This window comes from Triturus cristatus, chromosome 11, assembly GCF_964204655.1.
Source record: "Triturus cristatus chromosome 11, aTriCri1.1, whole genome shotgun sequence".
NCBI lineage: Eukaryota > Metazoa > Chordata > Amphibia > Caudata > Salamandridae > Triturus > Triturus cristatus.
This window is the reverse complement of record NC_140594.1, coordinates 168,396,776-168,415,717: the sequence shown is the minus strand read 5'-3', so window position 1 is coordinate 168,415,717 and position 18,942 is coordinate 168,396,776. Positions and strand designations below refer to the sequence as shown.

The 18,942-nt window shown below is 49.9% G+C and overlaps 1 protein-coding gene across 2 annotated transcripts in view; it reads left to right on the top strand.

Moving 5' to 3' along the window:
- The window catches only part of P2RX4 (purinergic receptor P2X 4), a 201,456-nt gene that overhangs the window by 99,222 nt on the left and 83,292 nt on the right, over positions 1-18,942 (top strand). The window lies entirely within an intron of this gene.

Sequence of the window (18,942 nt, the reverse complement as noted above, 5' to 3'; positions counted from 1 at the left end):
TGGTGCGCCGCACATTCGCCGCATTCCCTGGACACAGTATTAACAATGTCAGCACACAGAGAGCCGCCCTCCCATTCTACACTCACTTTTCGCGGGCCTGGCTGTCGGACGGCACGCCGCTGCTGGGACTCTTGCCTTTGCCGTACATGCTGCCAGAGCTCTGACTGTCATGCCTTGCCTTCCAAGTGCGTTCATTAGGGAGACAGGGCGGGTGCACGCGCGCAGACTGGGTGACTATTGCGCGCATGCCGTGTTGTCAGCCCGTCCCCGGGGACCGTCTGCGCGCCCCCCTTTCCCACTCTCCATCCCTTCGGCTGCGCGCACGCCGTGGCGAGTCTTTCGCTCATGGCATCTCTTGCACGCGCTGTTTTCTACAGGGCCGCAGAGTAGGGGTCCGGCTGCAAGTCCTGTAACTGGCGCTTCAGCTTCATCCGGAGAACGAGAGCACCATCCCCCGCACGCCCAGCTAGATTATCACCGAGGCAGGTTATTTGTGCCTTTCTGCCCTCTGCTCCTCTCGTCTTTTGTGCCCTTCTGCGCCACTTGTTTTTGGGCCTTTCTGCCCTCTGTTCCACTCGTTTTTCCCTCTTTTTTTTGTGCCTTTCTGTCCTCTGTTCCACTCGTTTCCCTCATGTTTTGTGCCTTTCTGCCCTCTGCTCCTCTAGTTTTTTTGTCCCCTCTGTTCCACTCGTTTTTGTGTGCCCTTCTGCCCTCTGTGCCACTCGTTCTTCCCTCATGATTTGTGCCTTTCTGCCCTCTGTTCCTCTCGGTTTTTTTGTGCCCCTCGTTTTTTTTCCCTTTTGTGCCCCTTTTGCCCTCTGTCCCACTCGTTTCCCCGCCGCTGTGAACCCCTTCCAACACTACATATTCACCAAAGGATTGTGTGTGTGTGGCTCGGTGTGTGGCTCTTTTGTGCCCTTGTGCGCCACTCGTTTTTGTGCCTTTCTGGCCTCTGTGCCACTCGTTTTCCCCTCTTTTTTTTGTGCCTTTCTGTCCTCTGTTCCACTCGTTTCCCCTCTTTTTTTGTTCCTTTCTGCCCTCTGCGCCACTCGTTCTTCCCTCGTGTTTTGTGCCTTTCTGCCCTCTGTTCCTCTCGTTTTTTTGTGCCCCTCGTTTTTTTTCCCTTTTGTGCCCCTTTTGCCCTCTGTCCCACTCGTTTCCCCGCCGCTGTGGACCCCTTCCAACACTACATATTCACCAAAGGATTGTGTGTGTGGGGCTCGGTGTGTGGCTCTTTTGTGCCCTTCTGCCCTCTGTGCCACTCGTTTTTGTGCCTTTCTGCCCTCTGCTCCTCTCGTCTTTTGTGCCCTGATGCGCCACTTGTTTTTGTGCCTTTCTGCCCTCTGTTCCACTCGTTTTTCCCTCTTTTTTTTGTGCCTTTCTGTCCTCTGTTCCACTCGTTTTCCCTCTTTTTTTGTTCCTTTCTGCCCTCTGCTCCTCTCATTTTTGTGCCTTTCTGTCCTCTGTTCCACTCGTTTTCCCTCTTTTTTTTTTGTTCCTTTCTGCCCTCTGCTCCTCTCGTTTTTGTGCCTTTCTGCCCTCTGCTCCTCTCTTGCGCCCTTCTGCCCTCTGTGCCACTCGGTTTTGTGCCTTTCTGCCCTCTGTGCCACTCGTTTTCCACTTTTTTTGTGCCTTTGTCCTCTGTTCCACTCGTTTCCCTCGTTTTTTGTGCCTTTCTGCCCTCTGTTCCTCTCGTTTTTCTGTGCCCTTCTGCGCCACTCGTTTTTTCCCCTTTTGTGCCCTTTTTGCCCTCTGTCCCACTCGTTTCCCCGCTGCTGTGGACCCCTTCCAACACTACATATTCACCAAAGGATTGTGTGTGTGGGGCTCGGTGTGTGTGTGGCTCTGTCTGTGTGTGTGTGTGTGTGTGTGTGTGTGTGTGTGTGTATAAAGGCAATAGGTCTCGCCTTTGCGAGAGCTAAAGCTATTGGCATTGTAAATGACTATGCCATTTATTTATCTGTTTTCAAAACCAACCCATAAATAAAAGTTTGTCATTTACAATACCAATAGCTCCAACTTATGCAAAAGGCGAGACCATTGCATTGTAAATGCTTGTTTCGGTTTTGTGTTGTACATAGTATTTACAACAGGTTATCATCTTGTTTTTTGTTTCAGGCTTTTCTAAGAGTGGTGAGGGGAGGTTACCAGGCAAATACCCGCTCCTGAGGCAAGACAGAGGGTATCAAATTGACTTATTTGAGCAAGGAAGGGTGAGAACAGAACACACACACTTGTGCCTTAGACGAGGTATTAGGGTTGGAGCACATCGTCAACCATGCTGGCCTTGTGGGTCGAAAGGGTTTTGAATAATAAATACTGGGGCGGGTCACAAAACATCAGAAGAGCTGTTTGCTGCCTCAGTGTAAATGTAATATTTCTACCTCCAGAGCACTGAGCTCTGACCAAGGGTAAAGGAGGGAACAAAAAGTAACCTCTGTCGTAGGGAGAGGGAGTTGTGAAAGAGGGCGTGGCTAACACACTACTAGAAAAGGCAAATGTTTTTTAATTTTTTTTTTATTTTTTATGCACATCCGGAATGCTGTTTTAAGCGTCTCTCTCGCCTCGGTTCAGAGACCAATGAGGATGTGGGAATGGTCCTGCTCTTCACACCAGCCACAAGAGAGCTGCAATGTTTTTTGTTTTTTTAGGTCTTGCCTACAGGCTACTTTAACTGGATCTTGTCAGATACCTGTTGTCTCCAATGCGATGCATATAGGGAGCTCATGATTGGATGGCTTTCTTGTCTGTCGAAGCTCCGTGATCCTGATTCAGTGTTTTTCCTCCTTATTTTGTTTTTGGCCCGCCCCTACAGCATAGCTTCTTTGCTATCGTTTTGAACCCTCATCTTTTTTCATAATGTGTTTTACTAGTTTTTGAATTATGAGATGACATCAACATTTGTGCAATCACAAGCAATGCAATGTAGTCTGGTTTGTCGGGAACTGGATGACATCTTAGTGCGTCGGTGCAATTGTCGCTTGCAATGATACAAAGCATTATTTGCAAACACATATGGGATTGTCAGAAACTTTAATAACTGTGGCATCTACTTGAGTTGTATTGTATTGTAATTGCATTTATATAGCGCTTACGAAGCCCTGACGAGGCTTCAAAGCACTTTTTCGGTGAGTAGCACACAACTCCGGGACCCATAGAGGATTAGTGTTGAATTAGTATACTGAAACATGCAAGTAATTTAAGTGGTGGATAGGTTAGTCAGTTATTTGTATTCGGAAGGCTAGCAGAAGGATAGAAGAGGAAAAAAAGGTTTGTATTTATATAGCTCTTGTTACCCCTGATGAGGTGTTAAAGCTCTTATTTTTTTTTTTTTTTTTTTTTTTTTGGGGCGAGTAGCACGCTACTCCGTAAACCCATAAAGGATTAGTGGTGAATTAGTATGGTGAAATATGAAAGTAATTTGAGCGGTGGATATTAGTCAGTTATTTGGAGTGAGAAGGATAACGAAGGGCTCGAAGGGGAAGAAAGGTTTGCATTTATATAGCACCTGTTACCCCGATGGGTGTTGAAGCTCTTTTCTGGCGAGTAGCACGCTACTCCGGAACCCATAAAGGATTAGTGCTGAAAATGAGTATAGTGAAATATGAAGTCATTTGAGTGGTGGATATGTTATTCAGTTATTTGGATAGAGAAGGGTAGGTGGCGGGATAGAAGAGGGAAAGAGGTTTGTATTTATATAGCTCTTGCTACCCCTGATGGGGGTTTTGAAGAGCTTTTTGGCAAGTAGCGCGCTACTGTGGAACCCATAATGATTAGTGTTGAATTAGTATGGTAAAACATGAAAGTAATTTGAGTGGTTATGTTAGTCAGTTATTTGGAATGAGAAGAGTTGGGGAGGGGTAAAAAAGGGAAAAGGTTTTGCATATATATAGTATGAAAGTCATGTCTAATAGCCAGGGCAGGTCGCTATAGAGCATCTCTGTACTAATGCTGTTCGATGAAGGGACCTCATGGGCAGAGCTGGCATCTGTTCAAGAAGGGGGGTGGGCCCCATATGGGAGAGGTGATGATCGCTCTGCGGAGGGGCAGGTCCTGAGCTCAGTGGCTAGCTTGTTAGGGAGCCAAGCATTCAGTTGTGGTGTCTCTGCATCGCTCCTCCCCCACCCCAGAGTAGCAAGATCGCCATTGATTGTGTGACTGGTAAACCTATGTGGTGTGACTCTGGGAGTGCGTGTGTCATTTATTGCTTCAAATTGATTAAATAAGTGTCCCAGCATTCCCCTCCAGTCCGTGAATTCCCCCCCCATACACATTGATGTGAGAGTATGGGCCTTCACACACGTCCAGGTCAGGAGAGTGGCCAGCCAGCGCTGGAGGTCCGGGGGGGGCAGGCGGCTTACACGACATCGATACCTGCCTCCTAAACAGGACAAATGCGAGGTCAATGAACCTACGGAGGTGTCTGTCGCCTTTTGTCCTGGGGTGTAGGCCCAACAGTCAGGATTTGGGCGTGGGTGTAAGGATATGGTTTGAGAGTTCAGCAACTGTGGCAGTGACTACGATCCAGACCGGGTGTACCAATGAGCAGTCCCAGACCATACCGTAGAACCCAGCTTCTGGTAATGTGCAACAAGGGCATTCAGGAGCCCAAGTCGGGAACCTGCGCTTAGTGCGCTGAGGGTAGAGGTAAGCATGGTGTTCATAGCTGAACTGTGTGAAACGGAACCTAGGGTTACGAGACCTGTCCTTCACCTGTTGGTGCGCCCGGGTCCAGGCATTGTTCGACAAGGGCTGCGGTAGCACCCCATTCCACCTGGCACTCACCCCCATATAATGATCCGGCAGAGTGAAGTTTAAGGATGTGTAGAGGGAAGTAATAGTGTGTCGCATGCCACCGCTTGTCAGAAGCTCGTGCAATGCGGGAGGTGTGGGGGGTGTCTGCATCTGCATCCCCCATGCCCCACGTGGCCTGCACTGCATGTTATATTGTGTGAAATGCCCAAAACTGACCAGGCCCCGTGCCGTAAGTGTCCATGAAGTCTTGAAAAGACATGAGCACACCCTCATGATAAAGGTCCCCGAATTGGTCGACATCTGCCTCCTGCCACGCGCCCATGTCACATTGCTGCGCCAGCTAGCCAACGTAAAACCTTCATCCTTGTTAAAGTTCATAACTGGGATGTCAGCAAGTTTAATCAGCTCCTAATTTTACTGTTGTGTGCTGTGGAGGTGGAGCTCCTGGTCACTTGCCCTTGCGTACACATCAAAACACAGACCTCCCAATGTTTCACATGTCCAATTGCTCCAAAGTGAAGACCTTGAAACCATTGTTTTTTTTTTTTTTTTTTTTGAAACCGTTTATTGCAGTTTGTAAAAGTTACAGGTATGGGCCTACAACCACCCGGCCGGCCGCTAGAGTGACAAAAGCATATTGCAAACATACAGTAAGAGTCTCTTGGCAGTGCAGAGTAGCGAAACAGGAGAAATCAATGTTGCAGGCCGCATAGCTCCATGCCCACAGTACGGTTCCCTTTTCTCAAAACAAAACAACACGAAAAACCACACCCGCAAGGCAACCCGCGATCCAAAGTGACAGCACGTGCTCCATAAGTGGGGGATCCAAACCAGCAGCAGAACTCTGAAGAGGGGAATGGGAGTAGATCAGGGCTTGAAACCATTGTTAATCACATATGAATCCTCCATACTAAGTAAACTTTGAAGCCTAAAAATCAAAAATGAGACCTTATCCATTTGAACAAGATTTTTTTTTAATGCAGGTAACTTGTCGAATCTGATTCCTGTTGAGTCTGAACCTCCTTAATTTCGCAAGTGTGATAAAATAATATACTATTATCCAAAACTGGGGACCAGGGGTGTCGTTGTTTAGAGAGGTCCAGTGTACATACCCCAACTGACTAGCACCAAAAAGGGTACAGAGTTCCTCGTGTGCGGTAGCGAAGAGAGGATGAAGGTGGTGGAGGAGGGTCTCGACCAACCAGTGGTTATCAGAAAGTAACCCAGGGAAGACACAGGGGAATTCCCTTGGTGGAACTAGAGCTCTCACACACCCAGCAAGCTAGGTGTCATGCTTCATCATATGAGCCCTGCCCCTCGTCAAGTCGGCGCTGCAATCCTTGACGGGCTCCCGAAATCGTGGCTCTTTGTCTGGGTTCTTTTGTTCCTGCCGATAGGTGCATGGGGGTGAGGGGCCTAGTGTGAGAAGATGTAGCAGAAAGTGAAGTAAAAAGGGGTCAGTTAGTCCTAATTATCCTTTTATTCAGAAGGTAAACTGCCCTATTAAAATGGTGTAGAGTGGCTAGGTGCTAGGAATTAAGTGTCTAGACATGTAGCTCTACTCTGTTGGATCAACATGTTTCATGCCGTTTGTGTCAGGAGGATCTTGGCAATTCATCAGGATCAAGAAAAAACTGTCTACATTTAGGGGTAAAGTGACATCTACATACCACGTCCTAAGGACTGTTACCTGTTGAAGATGAAAAAATTATGATAACGCTTCTAAAAATATATAATCTCTTCATACTGTACATGATTTATAAAACAGTTGTGTCGCAAGGATCACCGTGCTGGAGGCGTGCAAAAACAATCTAATAATGGTGAGGTACCTCGATGGGCCAAATGGGAGTGGAGGGGGGGGGGGGGGGGGAAGAGAGATAAAAACCGCTAATGTTTTAGCAAAGGATTCTATGGAAGAACACACGGACACACTCACCTAATTAGGTTGCTAGAATTGCTAGCTACGGTACTGGCGGCTAAAAGGGACACCGATTGGGTCCTGTAGAAACAAAAAAGGGGGTAGGGGGGTTTGGGTTCCAGGAGTAAAGTCAATGGAATGGACCAATAGTCATGTAAAAACTAGGAAGGAGTCTTAATTAAAAATGACGATGAGGGAGGAGGAGCCTAGCGCGCAACCAAGATGGCCGCGTAGGTGCGAGGCTCCCGAGGACCTCCGCGACCTCCTACGACTATCCTGAACATATCCTGTCCCAGATGAGGGGACTGTGTTGGTGAGCCTGAGCTGAGGTGGTACCCGTTTTCCGCTTCCAAATCGGACCTCGGACACCGGCTTGAGCACCGATCGAGGTTTGCGGCCTTCTCCTAGCCGAACCCCGGATTTGCGCTGTGGGGCGATCCAGTGACAAAGTGAACAACAGCGGCGGGCAGGGCTTGGTGGCTCGCGTACCCTGCACTTTCACTTTCGCTTTCGCACCCCCCTTGCTGTCTCTGCGAGGTTGGGTCGCGGGGCTTTGTGTGTTGGTGTGGCCTCGCCGGGGGACCCTGCCTGCCCGCCGGCTGTGATCCACCCCGCAGATCTGAGGTGGCCCCCCCCCGGAGCCCGTGGACCGGCTTGCCTGCCCTTCACGACGTGGCTGGTGCGACCGGGAGACTGGGACCATGGCCACGAAACAAGATGGTGACCGGGCAAAGATAAAATCGACCCGGCGTGGCGCAGTCAATCAGTCCAACAGCATGGACCGATATACCCTCCAGAAGGTCCCTACTGATGCCCCCGATCTGCCCACGGATCTGACTCTGCGGGATGTCATGGGCGCCATCGCCGAGATGAAGGCCTCGGTGGGCCAGCGTTTCGATACACTGGCGCAGAAGATCGACTCGGTCCTCGTGGATGTTGGCCTGGTAAGGGCCGATCTCTCCAAGACCAACGACCGAGTCGATTCTTTGGCCCACACCGCATCGGGCCTTACGACAGATGTGGCGGCTCTACAAACGGAGGTGCGCCGGCTTACTCGGGCGAGTGCGCTGATGGATCGCCGCCTGGAGGACTCCGAGAGTCGGGCCCGGAGGAACAACATCCGTATCATCGGGGTGCCTGAGGGACGTGAGGAGGCGGCGGCGGACCTTTTCGTGGAAGACCTGATTGTTACCCATCTCCAGCCACGGGGGCTGAGTAAATTCTTTGCTGTGGAGAGGGCCCACAGGGTTCCCGGGGGAAGGCCTAAGGTCGGAGCCACTCCGAGACCTCTCATTGCCCGGATTTTTAATTTTCGGGACAGAGACGCTATCCTGCAATCCTCCAGACTACAGGGACCGATTAGACTTGACAATATGGACATTAATTTTTATCCTGATTTCACCCCAGCGGTCCAGAAGCAGAGACTGAGCTTCCTCGGTGTCAAACGCCGTCTTCAGGACCTAAACCTCAAATACGCCATGCTTTTCCCAGCTAAGCTGCGAGTGGAGGTGGATGGTCGCACGCACTTTTTTGATCGTCCCGAAGCGGCCGGGGACTGGCTGGATACTCTGTCTGGGGATCGGGATCGGGATCGGGGGGGCGGGGGGGGGAGCGGCGGGGGGAGAGGGCTCGCCGGATCAGGACTGAGGGACTAATATTAGGCCTCGCTCGGGACAAAAATGATGCCACTTTTGACCATACGTCTGTTCGCTTAAGTTCCCCTCCTATGGAGGTTGTGTGGGGTCTCTTGGGGGTTCTCCCTCCTCCTCTGGGGGTCTAGTTAGTTTAACTATCTATGGGGCGACAGGCACACTGCACGTTGGGGGGGCTGTTTGGGCTCATGCAGGGGTGCAGGGAGGGGGGAGTTCTGTTGGGGGGGGTGGGCAGGGATGGGGTGTTCGTTATTATCACAAGGCAAACTTATTTCTGTGTTGGTTCTAAGGTGCTCTCGGGGGGACGAATGATGGTTTCTGTGTATGATGGGGGGTAGGGAATTAACTTTGTTGTCTTGGAACGTTAATGGACTGGGGGACAGGATCAAACGAGGTGTGGTCCTGCAGTTTTTGAAGCGACTCTCGCCCGATGTAGTCTTTCTGCAGGAGACACACCTTATTGGCAATTCCTTCTGTGCCATGAATCGGCGTGGCTACCGCCTCGTGGCCCACTCGGGCTTCACGTCAGGCTCAAGGGGTGTGGGTATCATGGTAAAGAACTCGCTCCCGTTAGAAATTGAGGTGCTCCACGATGATAGGGGACGTTACACTGTCTTGGTGGGGAGAATGGAGGGCAAAGTGGTTGTCTTTGTGTCAGTGTACGTCCCACCGGGGCTGCAGTCGACCACCTTTGCAGACCTGGGGCGCCTCCTCCTTGGCCTTCCGGGGGGGCTTCTGGTGGTGGGGGGGGATTTCAATGCGGTGGTTTCTGGGACTGTGGATCGTCACCCCCCTAGGGACCTCCCCCGGGCACAGGCGTGGCTATCCGGCCTCTTGGATACACTGGGATTGGTGGACTGCTGGCGCTTAAAACATCCCACGCAGCTGCAGTACACTTTCCACTCGGGGGCCCATGGTAGTCTCTGACGGCTTGATTATGTCCTTGTCCCGGCGGCCTATGTCGGGAGGGTGGGGGAGGTGCGCCATTTGGCACGGGGTATCTCGGACCACTCCCCGCTCCTGTTACATTTCGATGTCTTTCCGAGGGGTGAGGGCAGGGTGGTCCCAATCAATTCCTGGTACCTGCGCGACCCTACCATTCGCGCTGACTTGATTAAATCCCTCCAGCGATATTTTGATGAGAATGTGGGGTCAGTGCCTTCGGCTATCTCCCTGTGGGAGGCCTTCAAGACAGTACTCAGAGGGGAGGCCCTATCCCTTATTTCCCACGCCCGGAGGCGCGAGCGGGAGGAGGTGACCCGGGTGGAGGCTGAAATAGCCGAGTTGGAGGGTAATCTAGAAGATGGGGTGACGGATGCTGCACTACATGTCCTCCAACTCAAACAAGCGGCTTATAGGGCCCTCGTCACGGAGGCGGCCAGGGGCCTTAGTAGAGAGCAACAGAGGCGACTGTATGATGTGGGTGATAAGGCTGGTAAACTGATAGCGTGGTTGGACAAAAAGGAGAGAGCGAATCGTGTGGTCCCGCTGATTGAGAAAACGAATGGTGTGTGTAACTGAGCCAGAAGAAATTGTCTCCTGTTTCGCGGATTATTTCCGCGAGGTGTATTCCCCGGTCTCTTCTTGCTCTGAAGAGGATTCCCGTGCCCTGCTCAGGGATATCGCGCTGCCGTCCCTTTCCGGGGAGGACAGGGTGTCGCTGGACGCCGCTCCCACCTCCGACGAAATCGCCCTCTCCATACGCTCGGTCGCTTCTGGCAAGGCCATGGGCCCGAATGGTATCCCTATCGAGTTGTATAAGTTACGACCGGATACACTGGCGCCCCACCTCCGCGCAATGTTCCTGGCGGCCCACTCGCTGGGCTCCCTCCCGCTTGACCAGCGTCTGGCTACAATCGTGGTGATCCACAAGGAAGGGAGACCTCGGGACCGGGTTACTTCCTACCGGCCTATCTCACTACTGAATGCGGAGCCCAAAATTCTCGCTAAGGTACTCGCCAATCGGCTGGTCGGTGTGGTGGGAGATCTGGTTCATCAGGACCAGTCCGGCTTTATTCCCCATCGCAACACAGCCCTTAACCTGCGGCGTTTGCATGGGGTGCTCGCGCGTGTCCCATTTATACGGGAACCGGCCATTTTGGCGTCCTTGGACGCCACCATGGCCTTTGATACGCTTGAGTGGCCATACATCTGGGCGATGCTTGCGAAGTTTGGATTTGGCCCAGGATTCATCAGCTGGGTCAAATTGTTGTATTCGGGCCCATTGGCGCAGGTGGTGGTGAACGGAAGAGTATCGGCCCCGTTTGAGCTGGGCCGGGGCACGCGACAGGGCTGTCCCTTATCGCCGCTTCTTTTTGCGCTTGCCTTGGAGCCCCTGGCGGAGTGGCTGCGGTGGGAGCCTTCCATCCGTGGTCTCCGTTGGACCCCCGAGCATGAGGACCGCGTATCCCTATACGCTGATGACATCCTTCTGTACCTAGCCTCCCCACGTAAATCACTTATAGTGCTGGTTGATGTTTTACATTCATTTGGTCGTAACTCCGGTCTCGTCATCAACTGGGCTAAATCGTGCGTGTATGTTCTCTCTGGGGAGGCTCCTATTCTCCCGCGGGGCTGTCCGATCCAGATCGCCCCGCAGGGATTTCGGGAACTGGGTGTTTTCATTACTCTGGACCCGGAGGCCCGGTATGAACGGAACCTGCTTCCCCCCCCTCCAGCGCCTGCAGGTAGATGTCGCACGCTGGCGGCGCCTGCCGCTTTCGCCGCTCGGCCGGGCGGCATTGTTCAAGATGATGTCTCTGCCGCGTTTCCTGTACGCTTTGCAGAACACTATGGACTTAGTCCCGGCGCGCTACTTCCGTGAGGTGGAGAGTCTGCAACGCCGCCTGTTCTGGGACGGGAGGCCGCGTATTGCCCTGGCGAAGTTGACGCTCCCATGGTATGACGGGGGGATTGCCCTCCCGGATATTAAACGGTACTATTGGGCCTCCCAGCTAGCTGCAATTAACCATGGCCTATACGGGCCCGCCTTAAACCCGGCATTCGAAATGGACAAGATGCTCCTGCCAGGTGGCGACTACAATCGAGCGCTCTATTCTAGCGCGCCCGACGCTCGTCTGACGGGCCCCACGCGTGTCATGGTGCAAGTGTGGCACGCGGCCAATGCAGCTATGGGGTGGAAGGACCGTTTGACCCGGGCGTCACCACTATACGCATCTGAGCGGTTAGGCTCCCTGTGGCCCTCCAAGGGCTTTGAGAAGTGGGACATAATAGGTATCCGTAAAGTGGGGGATCTCTGGACGAGGGGAGGATTTAAAACGTTCGATATGCTGCAGACGGAATTTCAGTTGCAGGGCAGTGAATACTTTCGGTATTTGCAGGTCCGTCATGCGCTGGGCTCCGTCTTCTCGGACGTTGCCTCCATCCCGGAATATTCCCCCCTGGAGGATAGAATGCTGGATGGGCACGTCCCGGACAGCACGATCTCACTGATATATAAAAAGCTGATAAACGACCGCTCGGGCCTGTTGACTGCCCTTCGTGCGGCTTGGGTTGCCGACGGGCTGGAGTTGGACGACGAGGACTGGACCTCCGCGGTGGCCTCCCCGAAGGAGGTGGCCATTCCGGCTCGCCTTCGCTTCGTCCAGCTCAAGATACTCCACCGGGTCTACATGACGGGGCCAAAGCTTCTGCGTATGGGCTATGCTGGAGATGGGTTGTGTAAGCGTGGGTGTGGTGCTTTGGGGACCTTTCTGCATATTTTGTGGGAGTGCCCGGAGGTGGAGGGGTTCTGGCGTGGTGTACATGAGGTGCTGCGACTGGTTACGCATGTGGCGCTGTTGCCTGAAGCGAGGAGATGCCTGTTGAATGTGTGGGAACCGACTGATTATTCAGCGCCGCAGACGTGGTGGGTGACTCTGGGATATATGATAGCCAAGCGTGATATTGCTCAACTGTGGGGATCCCAGAGGCCCCCGATGGTCTCGGCCTGGAAAGAACACATGGACTGGTGCATGTTTCGAGAAAAGGTGGTGTATGTGGCGAGGGGTAAGCCTGGGACATGGGTGAAAGTATGGGGCCCCTGGAACGCCTACCGCGGGGGTATCTGTGCACCACCGTTGCTGCCTGATACCTCGCCAGCCCCATCCCCTTAGCCGACTCATTCCCCCGCTGCCGGGCATTGGGTTCCCCCAGTCCTCGCTCTGCTCTCTTCCCCCTCTTTAGACTTCTGTGGATAGTTGTGATCCCCCCTCTAGGGGAGCACGTGCTGCTATTTCCGATTTGTGGGTTGCCTTGTGGGTGTGGTTTTCTTGTTGTTTTAATTTAAAATGAAACCGTATAGTGGGGTCTGGATGATGTGGCTTTTGACGTTGTTACCTCCTGAGCATGCTCCTCCGCAACACCACGTGTTCCATAAATGTATGTCGTATGTTCCTGTCATTGCTAGCGGCCAGCCGGAAGGTTGTAGGCCCATACTTGTATACTCTTGAGACTTGTAATAAACGGTTTCACAAAAAAAAAAAAAAAAAAAAAAATGACGATGAGCGTCGCAACAAAATCCTGGGAAGGCGGGACAGCCATCGCGAACCACAACCCAAGCAGATTAACGTACACCGGAACCCCGGCCCGGGCAGGAATGTCTTAGCCTCGGAGCGTGTTGGCCGATACGTTCAATCAGGGGGAGAGAGATGCACGAGAGGCTCCGATCGCCAGCAGGCAGGTGCTGTTCAACAGACGGAGAGGAATAAAATAGATTAAGTACTCACCAACGTGGCTTCACGTTAAGTCAAGTGACCTACCCAGACCGCCAGGAACCGGGGTGGTGAGACATGACAGGAGACTCGGGAAGATATACTCTCAATCAGAGTGAATCACGGAGTGTGTCATGAGACGTCATGACGTATCTCGCTGGGAATGGTCACGTGATAGGTCGTGGGAAAATGACGTCTCTCGTTGTTAAGCAACGGGTTGTAAACGAAGGTGCATAGTAGCAAAATACCTCATCGGCTGGCGACGCATGTTGTTGCTGAGCGACAAGAGGTATATACGGGCTTGATAACAAAGGGAATAAGTATTACAGGAGGTCTGCGATCAGAGGTGAAAGGTGGGTAATGAATCCAATACTAAGCCGCATGGTTGGTCGTGTAGAAGTTATGCAGGGTATTAAAAATGCGTGGTGAGACCAGTCACGGGTGACGCGTGGTGGCCAAATGCAGTCTTAAACGCATATTGTTACCATAACATTTTATGTATCCACATTGATGAATAAGTGGAGATGAGTATATTAGCTATTTCAGTTAAATGTTAAAATGGGGTTGCGCTGCAGATGTCGCGTGGTGCTCACCATAGAGGCATCTGGGTGAAGTAGAGGGGAATGGTCCTTTCATAGAACTACCTCTCTAAGGTCAATGTATCTTGTATAAGGTTGTTATATCCTCTCAGTTTCTATGTGCTAGTGGTAACTATTGCATCTGAGTACAATGTGAAGGAAAATCATACTAAAAGTACTAGTGCTCAAGGGTTGACACAAGGAGGATGTGATGAAGATCATACCCTACTAGAGCCAATGTATGTGGCAATTGGCCAGAGTAGGTTCAGACGTCAACTAGACATAGATCAGAGGGTTAGAATCAAATTCCCAGTTTAAGACCGAGTACTCCAGGGGATGTCGTCATTAAGACCTTCAATATGGCACGACAATCTATGTACCCATCTCTGTTCAAGCCTGAATAGAGAAGATTTGGAGATCTGGACATGGGATTCTAGTATGACCCAGTGTAGTGAATCTGGGGAGTGTTGTGCCTCCATGAAATGTCTGTAAAGCCTAGTCGTAGTGCGTTGGCAGCGTATGTTGCTCCTGTGTTCAGTTATGCGGATTTTAACTGGGCGCATGGTCATGCCTATGTATTGTAAATCACAAGGGCAAGTAATCAAGTAGATGCACTGTTTGGTGTTGCAGTTAGCATGCTTTTGAATATTCCACTTGAAATTGGATCGTAACGTGACTTCTTTAGTGGCTGTGGTGAATTTACAGACAGTGCACATGCCGCAAGGGAAATGTCCCTTGACTGGTGGTAAACCTCAAAGAGTGGTTTGTGAGGGGTTGGTACATTTTTTGGGTCTTGTATGGATCAAAATATCTCTCAGGCTACAGGTTCTTGTATAGGCAAACCTAGGTATCCGTAGATCGCCTGTATTGAGAATACCCCAGTGTTTCAGAATGGTCTTCTTGGTAGCGGCAGAGCTGGGTGTAAACGAGGTGACACATGTGATAACATCCTCGGGTGGTTTGTGATGTACTTCTAGTAGGGACTCTCTAGGATTGTTTAAGGCTCTCTTCATTGAGTCTTTAATCACCTTAGATGGGTAGCCCCTAGTCTTAAGGTTGTTGGCTAAGGCAGAAGCTTCTGATTTGTAGTCATTGGTGGATGTACAATTACGTCTGATACGTAGGCATTGTCCCACAGGAAGGTTGTCTTTAAGAGCTTTAGGGTGATGGCTCTGGTATAAAAGAAGGCTATTACGGTCTGTGGGTTTTTTGTACAAGCATGTAGAGAGCTGCCCCCCCCCGATAACTTGATGTTTAAGTCAAGGAATGCAACCATCGTGTCTGAAATGGTGTGAGAAAATTTCAAGAAAGGATTCTGCTGATTGATCCATTTAACAAAATTGTTACAGGTATCGATAGGGCCATGCCAAAAAATTAAAATATCGTCAATAAACCGTTTCCAAAGAATTAGATGTTGTTGAAACGGGTTACGAACAGTGTTGATGATTTCCTTCTCAAAGGTCGCCATATATAAACAGGCCAGGCTCGGGGTGAAGGTACTCCCCATCGATGTACCCTGGCACTGGTGGTATAGTTGTCCTTTGTATTCGAAGAAGTTCTCGGTTAAAGCTATGGATGCACAATCCATTATGAATGTGACTGGAGTAGGAGAAACCCAATCCAATGACTTCAAAGCCGCTTCTACTACTGTCAGAGTGTCTCCTTGGGGAATATTAGTGTAGAGGGCCTCTACGTCAAGGGTGATGAGAAGGTCAATGAGGGAAGGGTCCTCTATAGAATCAATTATTCTGAGGACATCAGTTGTGTCTCTAATGAAAGATGGTAAATCCCTCACCAAAGGTTGCAGGAAGTGATCCACAAATTTGGACAAAGGCTCAAGGACTGAGCCGATGCCCGAAACTATTGGGCGTCCAGGGACCGGGGTAATACCTTTGTGTATCTTAGGCAAGGTATAAAAGTAGGGGGTCCTGGGCTCTGTAGCGATTAAAAAGGCTGCTTCCTTTTTGTTTATCCAACCGTTGGTTAATGCCTCATGTACTAGTATGGAAATAGTGTTGGAGAGGCGGGGAGTGGGGTCAATAGTGATTGGAGCATAGTATTTATCATTGTTGAGTTGTCGTATGCATTCCTCATCATAATCACCTATGTACTGGATAACAGTTGCCCCACCCTTATCGGCTTGTTTGATGATTATGGATTCGTCTCTTGCTAGTGCATTGGCTGTTTCTGTCTCAGACTTGGACAAGTTATGAAAAGGAGTAGGAGAAGGTAACAGGGCTAGATCCTTCAGAACCGCCTTCTCAAAGGTAAGAATCTCAACCGGGATCATCGCATTGTGAGGAGTGAAAGTAGATGGATTGCTCAATCCTGAGTCATCCTCTTGAGTGCATGGTTTATCCATGAAGTATGATCGTAGTCTTATCTTGCGGAATAGTTTCTGGACCTCACAGACATCCCTAAACTTGTCAACTTTAGGTGTGGGTACAAAACCTAACACCTTCTGTATTATTGATATCTCGGAATCAGAGAGGTCGCGTTGGGACAAGTTGACTACTAGTTTCTCTTGTTCAGTGTTTTGCTCCTTGTGCCCATCCCTCCCGAGGGGAGGTCCTGCCAATGAACCTGTTTCTGTGAGCCTCTTCTGTTGCGACCTCTTCCTCTGCCCCAACCTCTGTCTAAAAAAGGGGGGCCGTTGTTAAAGAATTGAGGAGGTCCTTGTTGAAATGGCTGGTATTGCCAATAGGGGGGTGGTGGTGGGGGTCCTGGAAACATGATGAAGCATGACCCCTAGCTTGCTGGGTGTGTGAGAGCTCTAGTTCCACCAAGGGAATTCCCCTGTGTCTTCCCTGGGTTACTTTCTGATAACCACTGGTTGGTCGAGACCCTCCTCCACCACCTTCATCCTCTCTTCGCTACTGCACACGAGGAACTCTGTACCCTTTTTGGTGCTATAAAATAATATACAACATGGTGCAGCTTTTATCGAGTTTCATCAGCCCCAGTGATCAGTTCCACCCCTTGAATGGGCATCCCTGAGGTTCACATGTTGCATTTCTGAAAGGGGTTGTGTAGTGCTGCTCTGGTTGTGGGAGGAGTGTAAATGTGCCAGCGAAATAGGGTGAAGTGCAAATTCTATGCTCTACCTCTATTATCGAAGTGTTGATTCTTTGCGTAACTTCGCCTGGGGAAGTTTTAGTATTTAGAAAAAGGTTTCTTTAGGGAATATCTCCAGCTGATCCTTTGGTGAATAGAAACCCCTTCAGTAAACAGTAGGAACTGCAAAAGCCTACTGTTTGTTGTTGAGCTGTCGGGCCAGACCTAGTTTCACACAAACCACACTACATACATGCAAGCACACATACATACTGGCAGCAAAAATCGGATTTTGGTTTGTCTCTTTTAGCCATTGACTATTGTGGTTCAGATGGCTTTAACCATTGGCCGAACAGGTTGTCCATCAATCACCCTTTGTATCAGCCCATTGCATGGCGCAGAAGTGAGATACTACTACAAAAAAACAAGCATTGGCATAGCCAATAGGTCTCGCCTTTGGGACCTTATAAGTGTTTAGTTATCCAGCACAATATCCTTGGTGCAACAACATCAAGTGTTGCATGGCTAAACACTTATAAGGTCCCAAAGGCGAGACCTATTGGCTTTGCCAATGCTTGTTTGTACTCAAGTCAATAACCGAAGGAGTCACTCGTGTTTCCACAAACGTCTGAACTTGTCAACAATTTAAGGCTCAAAGTCCAACAAAATATTTTAAAAAAATAATAAAAGCGCTTTGTCTTGGGTAATGCTTTCATGCACTGAACGAGCCATAACATTTGTGAACTGGAGTTCAACTTTGTCCACTCTCTGTAGCATGAAGCTTTACAGCCCTTCTTCTATTTCTATACTAACGCAACGAGGCTTGAAACGCAGCCAATCGGGACCATAAAACACAACTAATGTTTTGTGAACCTCAATTCAATTAAAACCACCTAAACTCGCTTCAGTTGTCTGATCTTCTTTAGAAATGGTTTTAGTGAGCGAGGAGTGCTGCATGTGTCCACGTGCAACTGTGCGTTACATGGTCGACCGCACTGAGTGATGCACACATTAAGCAATAAAGTTTAATTTTGGTTGATATAAACAATGTAATGTATTATATAAGATAAACAAAAACACAGGTGCATTAAACTGCCACTTATGGGCATTTAAAATGATGCAGACCATTGTGTATCATCTCTAGTGTCCTTTCTGGGGATTCTGGGAAGTCCAGACTGGTATCTTCGGAAGGTGAGCACTCTATGCAAAACGAAAAGTTTACGTGCAAAAGTTTAGACTTCCTGATAAATAATATAGTCACAAGAAACTTTAGCAGTTTGCGTTTTTCCTTCTTTTTTGGTGCGTTATAATTTGTGCTGCTGCCTGGCGAGTATGGCTGCCTGGTTGCTCCATGTCAGCAGGACACCATGTTCCAGTCCTGTGCTTTCCTTTGACAGCCTGCTGCATGCTGCGTTGTGGTCTCTGTTCACTGCAGTTGCTCCAATGGGGCTCGACACCTGATTATCAAATACATCGTTTTATTTATAACAGAGACTCCATGCTGGAAACGTGCTGTCCCTGCCAATATTGAGCCATCTGACAACATTACTGGCGAGGCATAATTTGGGTGAATAATTTAAAAGTTTAAAACATAGTCAGCCAGTCGCTCTCTGCTAGGAGGGTCTTTCATTTTCATTCAAAGCAAGACCTCGCTCAGCCTGTAAATCTCATGAAAGGCAAACTGCTGACTCATGGTTTCTGTTGCCCGCGGAGTTTTCATCTCACAAAAGTCACAGGTGTCAAAACTTTCCCTGAGTCACTGAATTAGCCAGCGCAGTTAGAGTGACAAATCTTTAAAGCTGTGAGGTTGCTTGATTGAGGGGTGGCGGCGGGTTGAGTGGAGCACCTCCCTACAAGAAATCCGTGAGAAATGTTGATATGTCACACGTCATAATGACTATCATAAACTGGCAAGATGGCACAGTGCAATAATGCATCTGATGCAGAAGTCCTGACTGCGTTCGCTCAGCCTTTTATCCTTCCAAGGTCTCCAGAATAAGCGCCAGGCCGTATTTATCTAGGTACGGACTGTGGGCATGTTTCTGATATCCCCTGGAGACTGGCGGCCTTTCTTTGACTCCATGAGTAGGAACTGTTGTTATATATACACATTGTGGGGCCTTGCACGCACATTCAATATAATGTCAGTGTGCCTTTTACTCCGCCCCCACTGCGGTCTGTGATTAATAAAAGACATTTGGAGTGCGATTGGAGGAGTCTGCACTTTCCACGCAACAAAATCTGTGAGAGCTACGGAATGCCTCTTATATACA